A 13,408-nucleotide genomic window follows, 5' to 3' on the forward strand; every position below is an offset into this window, starting at 1 on the left:
GGACGCAAATGGCACCTGCTGCACCATTTGAGGCCGTAAAGCCCTTAATTAAGCTAAATGCAGCCATAAACAGGTGCATTTAGCTTAAACTAAGGGCTTTACAGCCGCAAATGGTGTCTGCTATGCCATTTCCATCTGTGGTTTTTCCCGCGATAGGCTAGCCTATCGCATGAAAAACCACAGATGCAAATGTCATAGCAGACAGCATTTACGGCCGTAAAGCCCTTAGTTTAAGCTAAATGCAGCCATTTATGGCTGCATTTAGTTTAATCTAAGAGCTTTACGGCTGCAAATGGTGTAGTGGATGCCATTTGTGTCTGGAGTCAACCTCAGCCAGCAATATGGCAAGGCAATGGCAGCCATATCGCTGGTGCTCCAGAGCCATCAGTGGGGAGGATCCAGCTGAGGTGATTCTGCAGGGAGGTGGAGGTAAGGGATCCTTTCCACCATGGACTCGGGAGGCTGGATTCTTTTGAATCTGGTCTCACTGGAGTTCGTGGCAGAATTCTCCGACATCCCTATCCCAGATAGCTACCCTCCCTTCCTCCAACCGCCTATTGTTTGATGGTTCCTGGCTTTTGTGCAGTCTTCTTCCCCATTATAAAAGGTTGAAATATCTCCCCTATGGCTTAGCTCCTGCCTCCTGGCAGCACAAGCTTTAAGCTGAAATATGCTGGTATTATTGGTGCTGCCCCCTTTGCCTTCAGCCCAACCCACAACTGAAATGTTGCCCTCAAGAGCTTTTCTGAGATGGAATTCAGCCCTCAGTCTGAAAGAGATTCAAACCCCTGGTTTACAAGTCAACTGTGCAATTCTATACATATCTGCTCAGATGTACGTCCCATTCACTTCAATTGGGCTTACAGGTAAGTGAGGGAGGGAGCAATCCTATGGCCTCTAGACAGCAGCTAGATGGCCATAGGATATGCTGTTTTCTGGGAACTGACCTGGGAGACAGCCTGCGCTCCGAGGTCGGTTCCCGGAAAACTGACCTCTGCCCATTTCTGCGCTGCCTTGCAGGCAGCACAGAGAAGCCCCATCCTCCATGCTCGGAAGAGGAGCATAGAGGGGCTGAAAAGGGGCATGGCTGGGGGCGTTCCAGGGCAGGGAGAGTGGAACTGTATGTACAGCAGCCTCCTCTCCTGCTCACCCCCCCATGCCTAGACCGTCACAATCGGCTGTCTAGCAGAAAAAGCAGGGCAGGAGAGGTGCGGAAGGAATGACCCACCTGTGCTTCTCCTGCCTTGCTTTGGATAGGCAGTTGGCTCTGAGTTCAGAGGCAGCTGCCTATCTAAATAGGATTGCACCCTAAAGGATTAAAGCCTAAATCTTTTATTATGGAAAAAAAGAAGTTGGCACAGGCTGTGCCTAGGCCTTCAGCCTGCATGTTTCCTTCCAACCAACTAAAATATGCAATACTGGGAGCACAATGAGAAAACTAGTAGAGCAATAGTGACATAAAGTAGCAACTTAATATTCCTGAGTTATTGTGTAGAGTGAAGTTACAGCAGTCTGTAACAAAGGGAAATCAAGAGAATCAACCATTTTATGTAACTTAGGGCGCAATCCTATAGCCGCTAGACAGTGGTTAGATGGCCATATGATATTTTGATTTTTGGGAACCAACCTCGGAGCCCGCAGTCTGGGGTTGGTTCCCAGAAAACCACCTCCCCACCTCCTCCCCCACCACCTTGTAGGCACCATGGATAGTCCCGGGCTCTGGGCTCAGAAGAGCAGTGTGGAGTAGGAGGGAAGGGGGCATTCCCAGGAACAGGGAGGGGCGGGGACAGTGGAAGTCTAGTCACTATACTTCCTATGTGTCATCCCCCCCCACACTCTGAACCGCTCTGGCTAGAGAGCCAAAATAAGCTGTCTAGCTGAGGAGAAGATCCCCTCCATGATCTTCCCACCATGCATAGGATGGGAGGTTGCCTCTGAATTTGGAGGTGGCCACCTATCACAATAGGATTGCTCCCTTAAAAGAACAAAGTTCTTTTGTTGTGTAAGGGGAGCCAAAGGTAGAGATATCTTATAATCTTAAGAGATATTTTAGTGTATGTGTATTGTGTGTTTATGTTGTTGTTGTGTTTTGTTTTGTTTTAAAAAAAATAATAAAAAAGAACAAAGTTCCATTGGGTTATATTTAGGGATGTTAGAGAATTCTGCCACAGATCCAAGGGGGGCCAAATTCCAGTGAATTCGTCCCCCTGGAATCCGTGGCGGAATGGAAACCCGCCCCACCACCCCGCGAAAGCCCCGCGAAATGGAGCCTACCTCCAGCTGCGGCTTCGGCTCCAGCGGTGGCGGCTCCAGCTGCTGCCGGGCTGCTGCGGACGTGAATGGCATCCTGAGTAGGGGACGCCATTTGCGTCCCTATGGTAGCCCATGATAGGCTACATAAATATTTACGTAGCCTATCACGGCTAAAGCGGGGGCGCAAATGGCATCCCCTACACCATTTGCGTTCCCATTTTCTCCGTGATAGGCTACATAAATATTTTCATAGCCTATGACAGCTAAAGCGGGAATGCAAATGGTGTAGGGGACGCCATTTCCATTCCCGTTTTAGCTGTCATAGGCTACGTAAACTTATTCCATCTTTTTTATTTCCCACAGAAAATCAGTTAAGAAAAACAAAAAAAGATGGTATAGTTGTACGGTGCCTTCTGACCTTTATGTATGAGATATAAAAAGTTACCACAGGAAATTTCGCATAAAATGTGGGGTGTATGTGTTTGTTTGCAAGTTAAAATGTATGTTAAAAAGAGCAAGCCTTCAAACATTGCCATTAATCTTGTCCTCCCCGCTGAAATCTCATGCTATCCCCAGTTGAAGGTTAAAATGACACCACTCTGACTGTGACCAACATTATATAATGTCTGGAGCAGCAAATGTTATAACAAGACCAGCCTTTTCCTATAATTCCAGTTGTGTACCAAATGGTCATATTGGGAGTGCAGGAAGTTGTCATATACATTTATCTTTTTACTCAAATTTCTTTCAAACTCCATCCTATCAGTGTTTGCTGTGTTACTCTACATAAGAGAACTGTAAAACGGATCGTAATCTCCTTTCATCTCTATTTTGTGTTAAAGAGTTTGTATTGATTTGAGACTCATTGCAAAGAGTGAATGATGCAATTTTCTCCATTCCCAAAGATTTGCAGACATTAAAGGGGGAGGGGTGGGGGGAGGGGGAGTCATTTTCTTGGTTGTTTCATACACTTGGTATATCTGTATTGCCAAGATTTCTGTGTGATAATATAGCTTTTTACATTCACGTTGGGAACACAGACTTGGAATGTAGCTTTTACTGCTTATTGAATTTTATGACAGAGAGCTTGATTTCAGTTGTATTTTTTACTGGTTTGATTAGTTTTATTATGTAAAGCATCTTACGATGCCATGCCTAGTGGCACAATAAAAAAATACCTGTGGTACACAATGAAACAACCTCACTGAAATAGAAAGAAAACAAGGAGAGAACTATTCAATCAGCTTCATAGCTTATTTTTGTTTTTCATGCCTAGGAAAGCATGCGAAGTCCAACCACTTTTTTTTAAGGGCTTGTATCTCTTCCAAATAACGTTGAACTGAACTAAATTAGCTAAAAAGCCACTGTATCCAGTAAATGAAACCTTTGAAAATGCACCATTTTCTTAAACAACAACAACCTAAACTCTGTTTCAGACAAACCACAGGCTGATGCCTGCTTCATGGTAAGCAATATGTGGCCCACATCTTTAGAAATGTCAGATCTCCTATTGAGACACTTTAGTCTTCCTTCAAAATTCCTGAGGTATATTTGCCTGAAGAGCACACCACTTCTGCAAGTTCACTTCCAGTTTTGCTTCAAAGTCAACCTTGACATTTTTACATTGACCCCACCCCCAATTTTGGTAGCCTTGTCAAAACACTTTGCTTCTCTCAGATATCTCAGATGAGAACAAATTCAAACAACGGTCCAGAATTCAATTTCAGACAAATTTTCAATTTCTTGGTGTCCCTACTCATGACAGAGGTGGTAACTCATTTGCCACAAGCAAAAGTGATGATTTTATATTATGCCCCAGAAAATGGGCTTGAACGTACTCTCATGGTGAGTGAGGAAGACATCCCACAAGCCTGAGCTAAAATGTTATGTGGCTTATAAGAAGCACGTAGAGTGTGGAAGCAAGTAGAGTAGTCACATACTTCTCATTAATATTTTCAGTGCATTATATGAAGTAACACGGTGTTACAGCCATGTTGTCCTGCCATACACAGCTGCTTTGTGTTGCTTGCTGCAGTTTTGGTCATATATGACAGAAGCTAAATTATGTACAATCCATAGAGCAGATATTTTCATCCTGGTTTTTTTTAGTCACCTTCTTTTGGTCATACTGTGAGTCAGGAGGTTATTGTCTACTGAGAGGAGACACAATGTAGTTCTACATGTTGTGTAGTACCTGACACAATGTAGTTTTACTCACTGACATGGTAGAAGAATGACCAATAGGAAATACTGTGCAAATTTCAAGGACATATGGAGCATCCAGCAAGTCTCAGTGAAGTGAAGTGGCTCATAGAATTTTGCTGATAGGCAAATCTATTTCATTTTGAAGCTTCAGATTTGGAATATTGATTTTGAAGATTGCTTTATTTATTTATTTATTTATTTATTTATTTATTACATTACTATACCGCCCAGTAGCCGAAGCTCTCTGGGCAGTTCACAGATCTATCTATTTATTTATTTATTTAGCCCAACTGACAAATTCCCTTGGTGTGGTTTACAGCCATAAAAATTGAAAACAACAATAAAATAACCAGCACATCTCAGAGACCATAGGATGGTTGAGATTCCACATGCACTTAAAGCTGTTTACACAGCTATGACCTGAGGGGAGGGATCTGAGCCTACCCCCAGCCCTCCCAACTGCCACAGAAAGCTCCATGGTGGCTCCTATTCCAAAGTTGCTGTTGCAACCTCTGAAAAGGGGCAGGGAGGGAGGAAAGGAACCATGATGGTAGGCAGAGATAGAGAGGGCAGTTTTGGGATGGCACAGATGCCTGGACAGGTTCAGGAGTCCAGCTGACACCCCCCCCAGCCTGCTGCCCCAAGCCATGTCTGCTGAGCCTCCTGCCCTGCCTGACCGCCCCCCCCATTCACCGAGCTGCCTGCACTCACCTGGGGCCTGTCCAGCGATTTCTGCTGCCACCATTTTCCCCCAAAAGGTAGGCGGAGATATGTGCACATTTGCTGTTATGCAAAAAGGTGCTGTGAATGGCTGATATACACCAGGTTACAGGTGTAAACAGCCCATTTCCACCTGTAACTATGCGTATATCGGCCATTCACAGCGCCATTTTGCTTAAGAGGAAAAGTGTGCATATCTGCACCTACCATATTTTTCACAAAATAGCAGCCACAGAGATTGCTGAATGGGCCGAGGATGAGTGTGGGCAGCTCAGTGAGTGTGTGTGGGGGTCAGGCGTGGGTCTGGGGGCACATGAGCAAGGGCAGAGAACCTGGATGGAGGTGCACCTGTTCATCCCTAGGAGGGATTCACATGTCTTTCTGTCATCTCTCCCACTCAGAGCAAGGTAAATCAGCTAGATGGACTGAGAGGCCCATCAAGCTGAAAATGGTTTTTAAGGTTGGATGGGAGGGGAAACACCTCCATCGTTCCACCCACCATGCCTGGCTCTTACTAGGGTTGGCGGAGAATTTCTCCCCGAAACTTCGGGGGGCCGAGCGCCAAGGTGTTCGGCCCCCCAAACAAGTTTCGGGGAGAAATCCTCTGCACCCCCCCGCCCCCCGCACCCCCCCCCGGGACGGGACTTACCTTCGCCAAATGTCCCTCCTGGTGGCTGGGCCAGCCGACGGTTCGGCGGGTGTTCGAGTGAGGCGGGAGCGGCAGCCGGTCTTTCGACCGGCTGCCGCCGCCGCCATTGCAATGAAAGAAAAAAAAAAACTCCCCCTAATAGGCTACGTGATGATTCACATAGCCTATCACGGCTAGATTTGCAAAGTCAGCCGTGATAGGCTACGTCAATCGTCACGTAGCCTATCACGGGTGACTTTAAAAAAAAAAAAAAAAGTGTGTACGGATAATGGCAGCCCCCATAGGGAGCCGCCATTCCCCTTCCTTATTTGGTCACTGTAGTCTACGTCAAGATTTACGTAGACTACGGCGAAAATAAGGGCAACGCTATTTGCGTTGCCCTTATTTTCGCCGTAGTCTACATAAACATTTACGTAGACTACAGCGACTAAATAAGGAACGCGAATGGCGGCTCCCTATGGGGGCCGCCATTAGCGTATGCGCTTTTTTTTTTTTTAAGTCACCCATGATAGGCTACGTGACGATTGACGTAGCCTATCATGGCTGACTTTGCAGATCTAGCCGTGATAGGCTACGTGAATCGTCATGTAGCCTATCAGGGGGCGTTTTTTTGGGTTTTTTTAACTTTCGCGTTCGCGGCCGGGCGAGGCGGGAAGCCTCCTGCCCGGCCTGAATTTCGGCCGGGCGAGGCGGTAAGCCTCCCCCCCAGCCTGAATTTCGGCCGGGCCGAGGCGGGAGGCCCCCCCCGGCCTGAACTTCGCGGGGGGACCAGCGAAGCGTCTCCCCCCCACCGCGAACGTCCTTCGAGGACAGGTAAGTGACTTTCGTCCACCCCTAGCTCTTACCAACAGGAATTTGTATGGGCAGAAGGTTCCAGTCTCAGAGCCCTCTGTCTGAAGAGCATCAATCTGGTAGGATTGCACTCTAAGTGAGTTTTCCACTTGACATCAGAATGTTTCATTCTTTAATATTTAAACATGGCTTGAACGTGTCTTTAGTGCTGTTTGGTAAGAAAAGCATCTACGCTTTATCCAAATATATTATATAGGGCTAGATAATCTTGCAGGTTTTCAACAGTCTGTTTGGAAATGTTTTACTGCATACATGGAAGGTTAATACACTCTGCCAAATAATCCCCCAATGTTTTTGTTTTAATGTAAAAGGACTGTGATTTTGTCTTTATGATAAAATGTCATCAGACGTCATCTGTTCAGTCTGTAATGTTAACCACAAATCTTTGTTCCACTTTTCTGAAATTTGTTTTTCAAACTAGCTTATTTTAGTCTTCAGTTCAGCCGCCACACTAATTTCCTTGTTTCTTCATTACTGAGAAGACTGATCTTAAAAGTCCTCATGCAGAAGTTTGGCAACAGCCCAAAATGAAACACTCTCAACTTCTTTCATGGAATTAATTTGCTTGATGGAACTGGAATTCAGAATACTTACATATAGTCAAAAATAAATTTTAAGGAATGGTTTTCTTGCAATGTGACAAATCAAGAACTCAAGCGTATAGAAGTACCAAGAAAATTGAAAGTCCAACATAACCAGACAAATGGGGAGAACAATGTTTCATTTAATTCTTTAAAAAAAAAAATCCAACCATCTGATCCTGAGATTTGCTACACTAGCACACTGAGTTTGTATTGTGCTAGCTCTGGGACTGTACATACTTCTTCCCAAACTTATGTGCTTCAGGTCTTGAGTATAGAGCTCTGAAGATGAAGCCAGGCACTTTGGGGACTATTTGATATATTTCCTATTGAGCCAAAAAAAAAAAAGTGTCAAGCAGCAAAGAGTTATACAGCCTGTTGTGACCTTTTCAGCCCATCCATGTGCATGTTTATTTGCAAGAATGTGTTTGAGGGAGCTTAATGTCAGGCATGTATGCATAGGGTTGCAGCCATAGTCTTTGACTGCAACTTGAAAGTTGTGCTAGTGCTGTCTCAGCTGAAGTGGGACATAACTCAAAGCTGGAGTTATGCATTATTAGATGAATTAATCCTATGTTTGCCTCTAAGCCATCTAGTGAATGAGGCCTTCACTGTTTGGATGATGAGCACTAGTTTCTGGAAAACAATTAGCCATCAAAAAGTGGAGGAGTGATTTAAGAATTAACGGAGACTCTTCTGAGGTGGAAACTGTTCTAGGAAAGGGAAAGAAAGGAAACCTGATCAAGACAAAATGCTTTGGAAGTAGCAGGGAGGCCGTACGATTAGGCAGACTGGGGCAGCTGTCCCAGGCAGTAGATGCAGGGTGGCGTAGAGGAGGCAGAAGTGGCCATTACCAGGACAGAACTGTATATTCCAGGCAGCCTGCCTGGCACCTCCTTAACTAGTCTGCTCCTCTCAGGTGTGGTGGAGGAACTTGGAAGTTGTCCCATCACCGGTATATGAGGAGACTGCAGAGCACTGGAGAGACATTTCACAGAAAGAAGCATACATAACCCAACCTTGGCCTGGCCAACACAGCACATAAGGTAAGTTAAAAAGTCTATCACCAAAATTCTCCTCCTGCATTAGACATTTTTCTATTGCAAATTGGGGGTGGGGGGTGGTTGGTTAAAAAAAAAAAACATGGTTAAGAAAAGGAGTAAAATTTTGGGGCACAACACTCTTTTTTTGCAGAGTTTTAACAATACTCATGTGAAGATTGGTAAAATACATAGGGATGTCAGAGAATTTTGCCACGAATCTCGGGGAGGCCAAATGCCAGCGCATTAGGCCCCCCGAAATCAGTGGCAAAACGGTCTGCCCCCCGCCCCGCCGGGATGGGACTTACCTTGTGCGAATGTCCCTGGCGGCAGCGGCTCCGGCGGCGGTTCGGCTGCGGTTCAGCGGCAGCGGCGGTGGTGGCTGTGGCAGCCGGTCTTCTGACCAGCTGCCGCCACCGCCATTTCCAGGAAAAAAAAAAAAAGACGTGATAGGCTACGTAAACATTTACGTAGCCTATCACAGCTAGATTTTTTAAAAATACCGTGATAGGCTATGTAAATGTTTACGTAGCCTATCATGTCTGAGTAAAAAAACAAACAAACGGCGCGTACCAAATGGCGGCGTCCATTGGTGCCGCCATTTGCGTTCCTTATTTGGGCACTTGTAGTCTACTAAACATTTACGTGGACTACGGCGAAAATAAGTGCAACACAAATAGCTTAGATGCTACGCTATTTACGTTCCCCTTATTTTCGCCGTAGTCTACGTAAATTTATGCCCAAATAAGGAACACAAATGGCGGCACCCATGGGCGCTGCCATTTGCGTACGCGCGGGGTTTTTTGTTTTTTTTTAACTCAGCCATGATAGGCTACGTAAACATTTACGTAGCCTATCATGGCTGATTGCAGGGACGCAAACGGCGGCGGCTACGGCCGCCGCCATTTGCGTTCCTGGCCAGCCAGGACTCACGGCGGGAGGGACAGGGCGCCTCCCCCCCGGCCAGAATTTCCGGGGGGAGGGACAGGGCGCCTCCCCCACAGCCAGAATTTCAGGGGGAGGGACGGAGCGCCTCCCCCCCACTGTGAATCAAATTTCGGGCAAGGTAAGTGACTTTCGTACATCCCTAAAAATACATGAATGAACTAACAGAACTGAAAGCTGCAGCAAACTGCCAAGGCATGGTATTCTGTACACTACTGGGAATTTTTTTAAAAATGGAAAAGTTGAGAATTCCTAGCATCAATTCCATTTTGGAAACAACACCTGATTTCATTCAGAAATCTAAAATCCTGGGAGAAATAAAGATGACAACAATTTCAGAAGCATCCCAGATGCACACATATATTGTTTGTATTTGAACATGTGATTTGAAAAACACATGCGATATGGGTAGATATCTCCTGCTAAATGGACATGTCTCACTGCAATGCCTATCTGTACATGTTGTTCTTTGAGTTATATATGCCATGACACACTGAAGTACACCGAAATGCTGAACTACAATGTATTTGTTTCTTGAGAAAAGGATACAATGTCATAACTCAAATTCATCAAAGATCTTCAAATTCCACTTTGAAGCTCTTTTTGTCTCATGCCTATATCAGGTTGCAATCGAGAGGCTTTTTGCTCGAAAATTTGTGCATATTTTTGTGTGTATTTTTCCAAATGTATGCATCAATTGTGTACATCTTTGAAATGTATTCATTGTAGGGATGGCGGAGAATTCCGCCACAGATTCCGGGGGGGAAGGATTCTAAGAATCCCCCCCCCTGAGTCCATGGCTGAATAGACCACCCCACCCCGCCATCCCACGAAGTCCAACCCAGACGGATCCTACCTGGCAGGCTGGCATCTCCAGCTCCAGCTCTGGCCGTGTCCATCCACGGCCGGTCTTTGGACGCGAATGGCGTCCTGCCTAGTGGACGCCATTTGCGTCCCTTCCTCTTCTGTGATAGGCAGGTAAAGCTTTACATAGCCTATCACAGAAGGGGAAGGGACGCAAATGGCGTCTGCTAGGCCAGACGCTATTCGCATCCGGAGACCGGCCATGGCCGGAAGTCCGGCAGCTGCCGGCCCTGGCCGGCAGCTCCACAGACTCACTGCGGAGTGGAGCTGGCCTGGAAGGATTCCAGGGGGAAGGACCAGATCACCTTCCTCCCAAAAACTCCCCCAGTGGATGCAAGGTAAGTGGGTTTCGTACACCCCTAATTCAATGTTCTCCCATCGATTAAACTGTGTGCGCATTTTTCAAAAGTACACTTTTTTCATGCACATTTTTCCTAGGGATGGACGAAAGTCCCTTACCTGGTCCCGCAGCTTTTTTTTGGGGGGGAGGTGCTCCGTTTCTCCCCCTGAAATTCTTGGCAGGTGGGGAGGCGCCCCGCCCCTCCCCGCCGAAATTCTGGCCGGGGGGGAGGCACCCCATCCCTCCCCGCCGAAATTCTGGCCGGGGGGGAGCACCCCGTCTCCCCGGCCGCGAAAGAAAAAAAGTAAAGTAAAAAAAAAACAACGTGATAGGCTACGTAAAGATTTACATAGCCTATCATGGCTTGATTTTCAAAGTCAGCCATGATAGGCTACGTAAATCTTTACATAGCCTATCACAGCTGACTTTGAAAAGAAAAAAAAAGCGCGTACGCAAATGGTGGCGCCCATGGGCGCCACCATTTGCGTTCCTTATTTGGGCACAGGTAGTCTACGTAAAGATTTACGTAGAGTACGGCGAAAATAAGGGCAACACAAATAGCGTTGCTCTTATTTTCTCCATAGTCTACGTAAATCTTTACGTAGACTACCCGTGCCCAAATAAGGAACGCAAATGGCGGCGCCCATGGGCGCCGCCATTTGCGTACGCGCTTTTTTTTTCTTTTCAAAGTCAGCCATGACAGGCTACGTAAAGATTTACGTAGCCTATCATGGCTGACTTTGAAAATCTAGCCGTGATAGGCTACGTAAATCTTTACGTAGCCTATCACGTTGTTGTTTTTTTTTTTTTTACTTTACTTGGAAATGGCAGCGGCAGCAGCCGGTCAGAAGACTGGCCACCGCTGCCGCTGAAACGCCACCGAGTCGTCACCGGGACCCGCCGCCATGAGGGACATTCGCACGAGGTAAGTCCCATCCCAGGGGAAGGGCGGGTGGTGTCAGAGAATTTCCCCACCAATTTCGGGGGGCCGAATGCGTTGGCATTTGGCCTCCCGGAGATTCGTGGAGAAAGTCTCTGACATCCCTAATTCCAATGTACACATGCTGTTGAAAGCATTTTTGTGTGGGTCTGCAAATAACATTGCAAGCTTGGAAATGTATGGCCTACAACTCCAGATTGTATCTGAATCTATGTTCAGTTCAGGAAGTGCAAGCTGGGTAAACACTGATCAGAAATGAACTGAAACTATTTTCTCATTCATCCCTAGATATCAGAAGGAAGGGAATAATACTCTTCCCCGTGTGCAAGATTACCCCTATTGCTAGACGACTGGCCTCTTTGGATGGCCATGGAGTAAAGGAGCACTGGGAGAGAGCCAATATTTCAGTATACCCTTCACGGGATTTAAGAAAGAAGAATGTGAAGCAATACGAGTTAGAAGTACAAGTGATACCAAATCTCGGGGTCATAATGCATCTTGAAAAACAGCAACAGACCATGTTTCATATTAGTATTACCCAGTAAGACAAGAACTGTCAGTAGCTTCAATAAAATATACATTAAAAAAATCACACAGCATAACAAAAGTTGCTTATTTTTCCCTATCTCTTCTCACCTTGTTACTGCACATGATGTGAAATACTTGAAAGCTAGGCTCCAAATTAGGCAGCTGTTTTGACCATGTGGAGGCAGAACAAGTGGTTCCAGTGGGAACCAGATGAAAGCTCTCAATGCTCTTCTCCTCTCCCCACTGACTACTTCTCATCAGAGAGAGAGAAAATATATTACCTTGCATGACCACCAGGCATGGTGATGCACATTAATATTTGGTTCACTTCCTTACCTCTATGCCTCCTGCACCAAAACGATGAAGCATCACATGAAAACAGAAGACCTGAATTGATCATTTACTTGGGAAGATTCATTCAGTTTTGATTCTCTAGTGTTAATATAGAATTTAGAATGGATAAAGTCTGTCCAGTAATATCAAGTGCAATAAAATGTGTGCCTATGAAGAACTGGGGCTTTAAATATTCTGTCTCTGAACTCAGCTTCAAAGCCATCTAAGAAAACAGTCCTATGATATCCTCATGGATGGAGCACTCCAATATCTGAGCCTCTAATCTGTCCTAAACCCTGTTGGGTTCTTGCCACAGGGCAGAACTGAAGAGGGAGTCATCCCACCCACCCTCCAACCCAATGCAGAGTTTCTCTTGGCTGGAAGAAAAAAAAACCCTCCCATGTGGGAGGGAGATAAGTTACACCAGCTCCAGGGCTGGTGTAACATCTGCCTTCCTGTGGGGATAGGGCTGAGGGCTTTCCCTCCCCACCTACCAGCACAGCCCAAACATGCCCCTCCCCCCAGCACCACCCTGCAGCTTGTGGTTCCAACCTTGGGGAGGAAGCCATTACAGAGGTTTCTGTGGTGGCTGGGAGGGATGATTCAAGGCCAGATATCTCCTTCTGCGGGGGACCTCTCTCTACACCCTTGAAGGGGGAAAACTGCTACGCTATATGACCCCTTGGACACCCTCTCAGTGACCATAGGATTGTTCTCTAAGTCTGCAAACCTAAATATGCTTACTTCAATCAGTTTCTGATAGAAATGGGCCTGATCTGCACCTTCTAGACTAACGTGCAAATTTGAACTTAGTTATACACCAGTTTTTGCAGTTCCAGAATGTTCCAATTCAGTTCATGGCTCGAAAGAATCTATCAAAACAAGCATATTTTGAGAGGAAATGTGTTCAGAGATGTGTATTTTAAGAGAAAAAAAGACAAGAATAATATTTAAATAGATATTTAGATGCAAATGTTCATGCAGATTTTTGTTTGTTTGTCTAATTGCACATTAATGGAAATGGGACAGAACAGATTTATGGATGAACAGATGTGGAAACAACACAGTCTGGAAAAAGACTGATTTGTCCATCCCTACTCTTACTGAGAAGTAAATCCCTTTGCATACAGTGGACTTACTTCTAAGTAAATAGGATTG

The 13,408-nt window shown here is 45.8% G+C and overlaps 1 long non-coding RNA gene across 1 annotated transcript in view; it reads left to right on the top strand.

Annotated features, from left to right (window-relative positions):
• The window catches only part of LOC146340093 (uncharacterized), a 29,421-nt gene extending 17,434 nt beyond the window's left edge, over positions 1-11,987 (top strand). The window contains exons 5-6 of the long non-coding RNA XR_014784575.1: positions 8,180-8,306; positions 11,678-11,987. This is a non-coding gene — a long non-coding RNA (uncharacterized LOC146340093). The remainder of the gene's footprint in view (positions 1-8,179; positions 8,307-11,677) is intronic.
• Positions 11,988-13,408: the final 1,421 nt, after the last annotated feature.

The sequence above is a fragment of the Heloderma suspectum genome, chromosome 7 (assembly GCF_057233095.1).
Source record: "Heloderma suspectum isolate Gila_16-S chromosome 7, 16-S_ref, whole genome shotgun sequence".
Classification (NCBI taxonomy): domain Eukaryota; kingdom Metazoa; phylum Chordata; class Lepidosauria; order Squamata; family Helodermatidae; genus Heloderma; species Heloderma suspectum.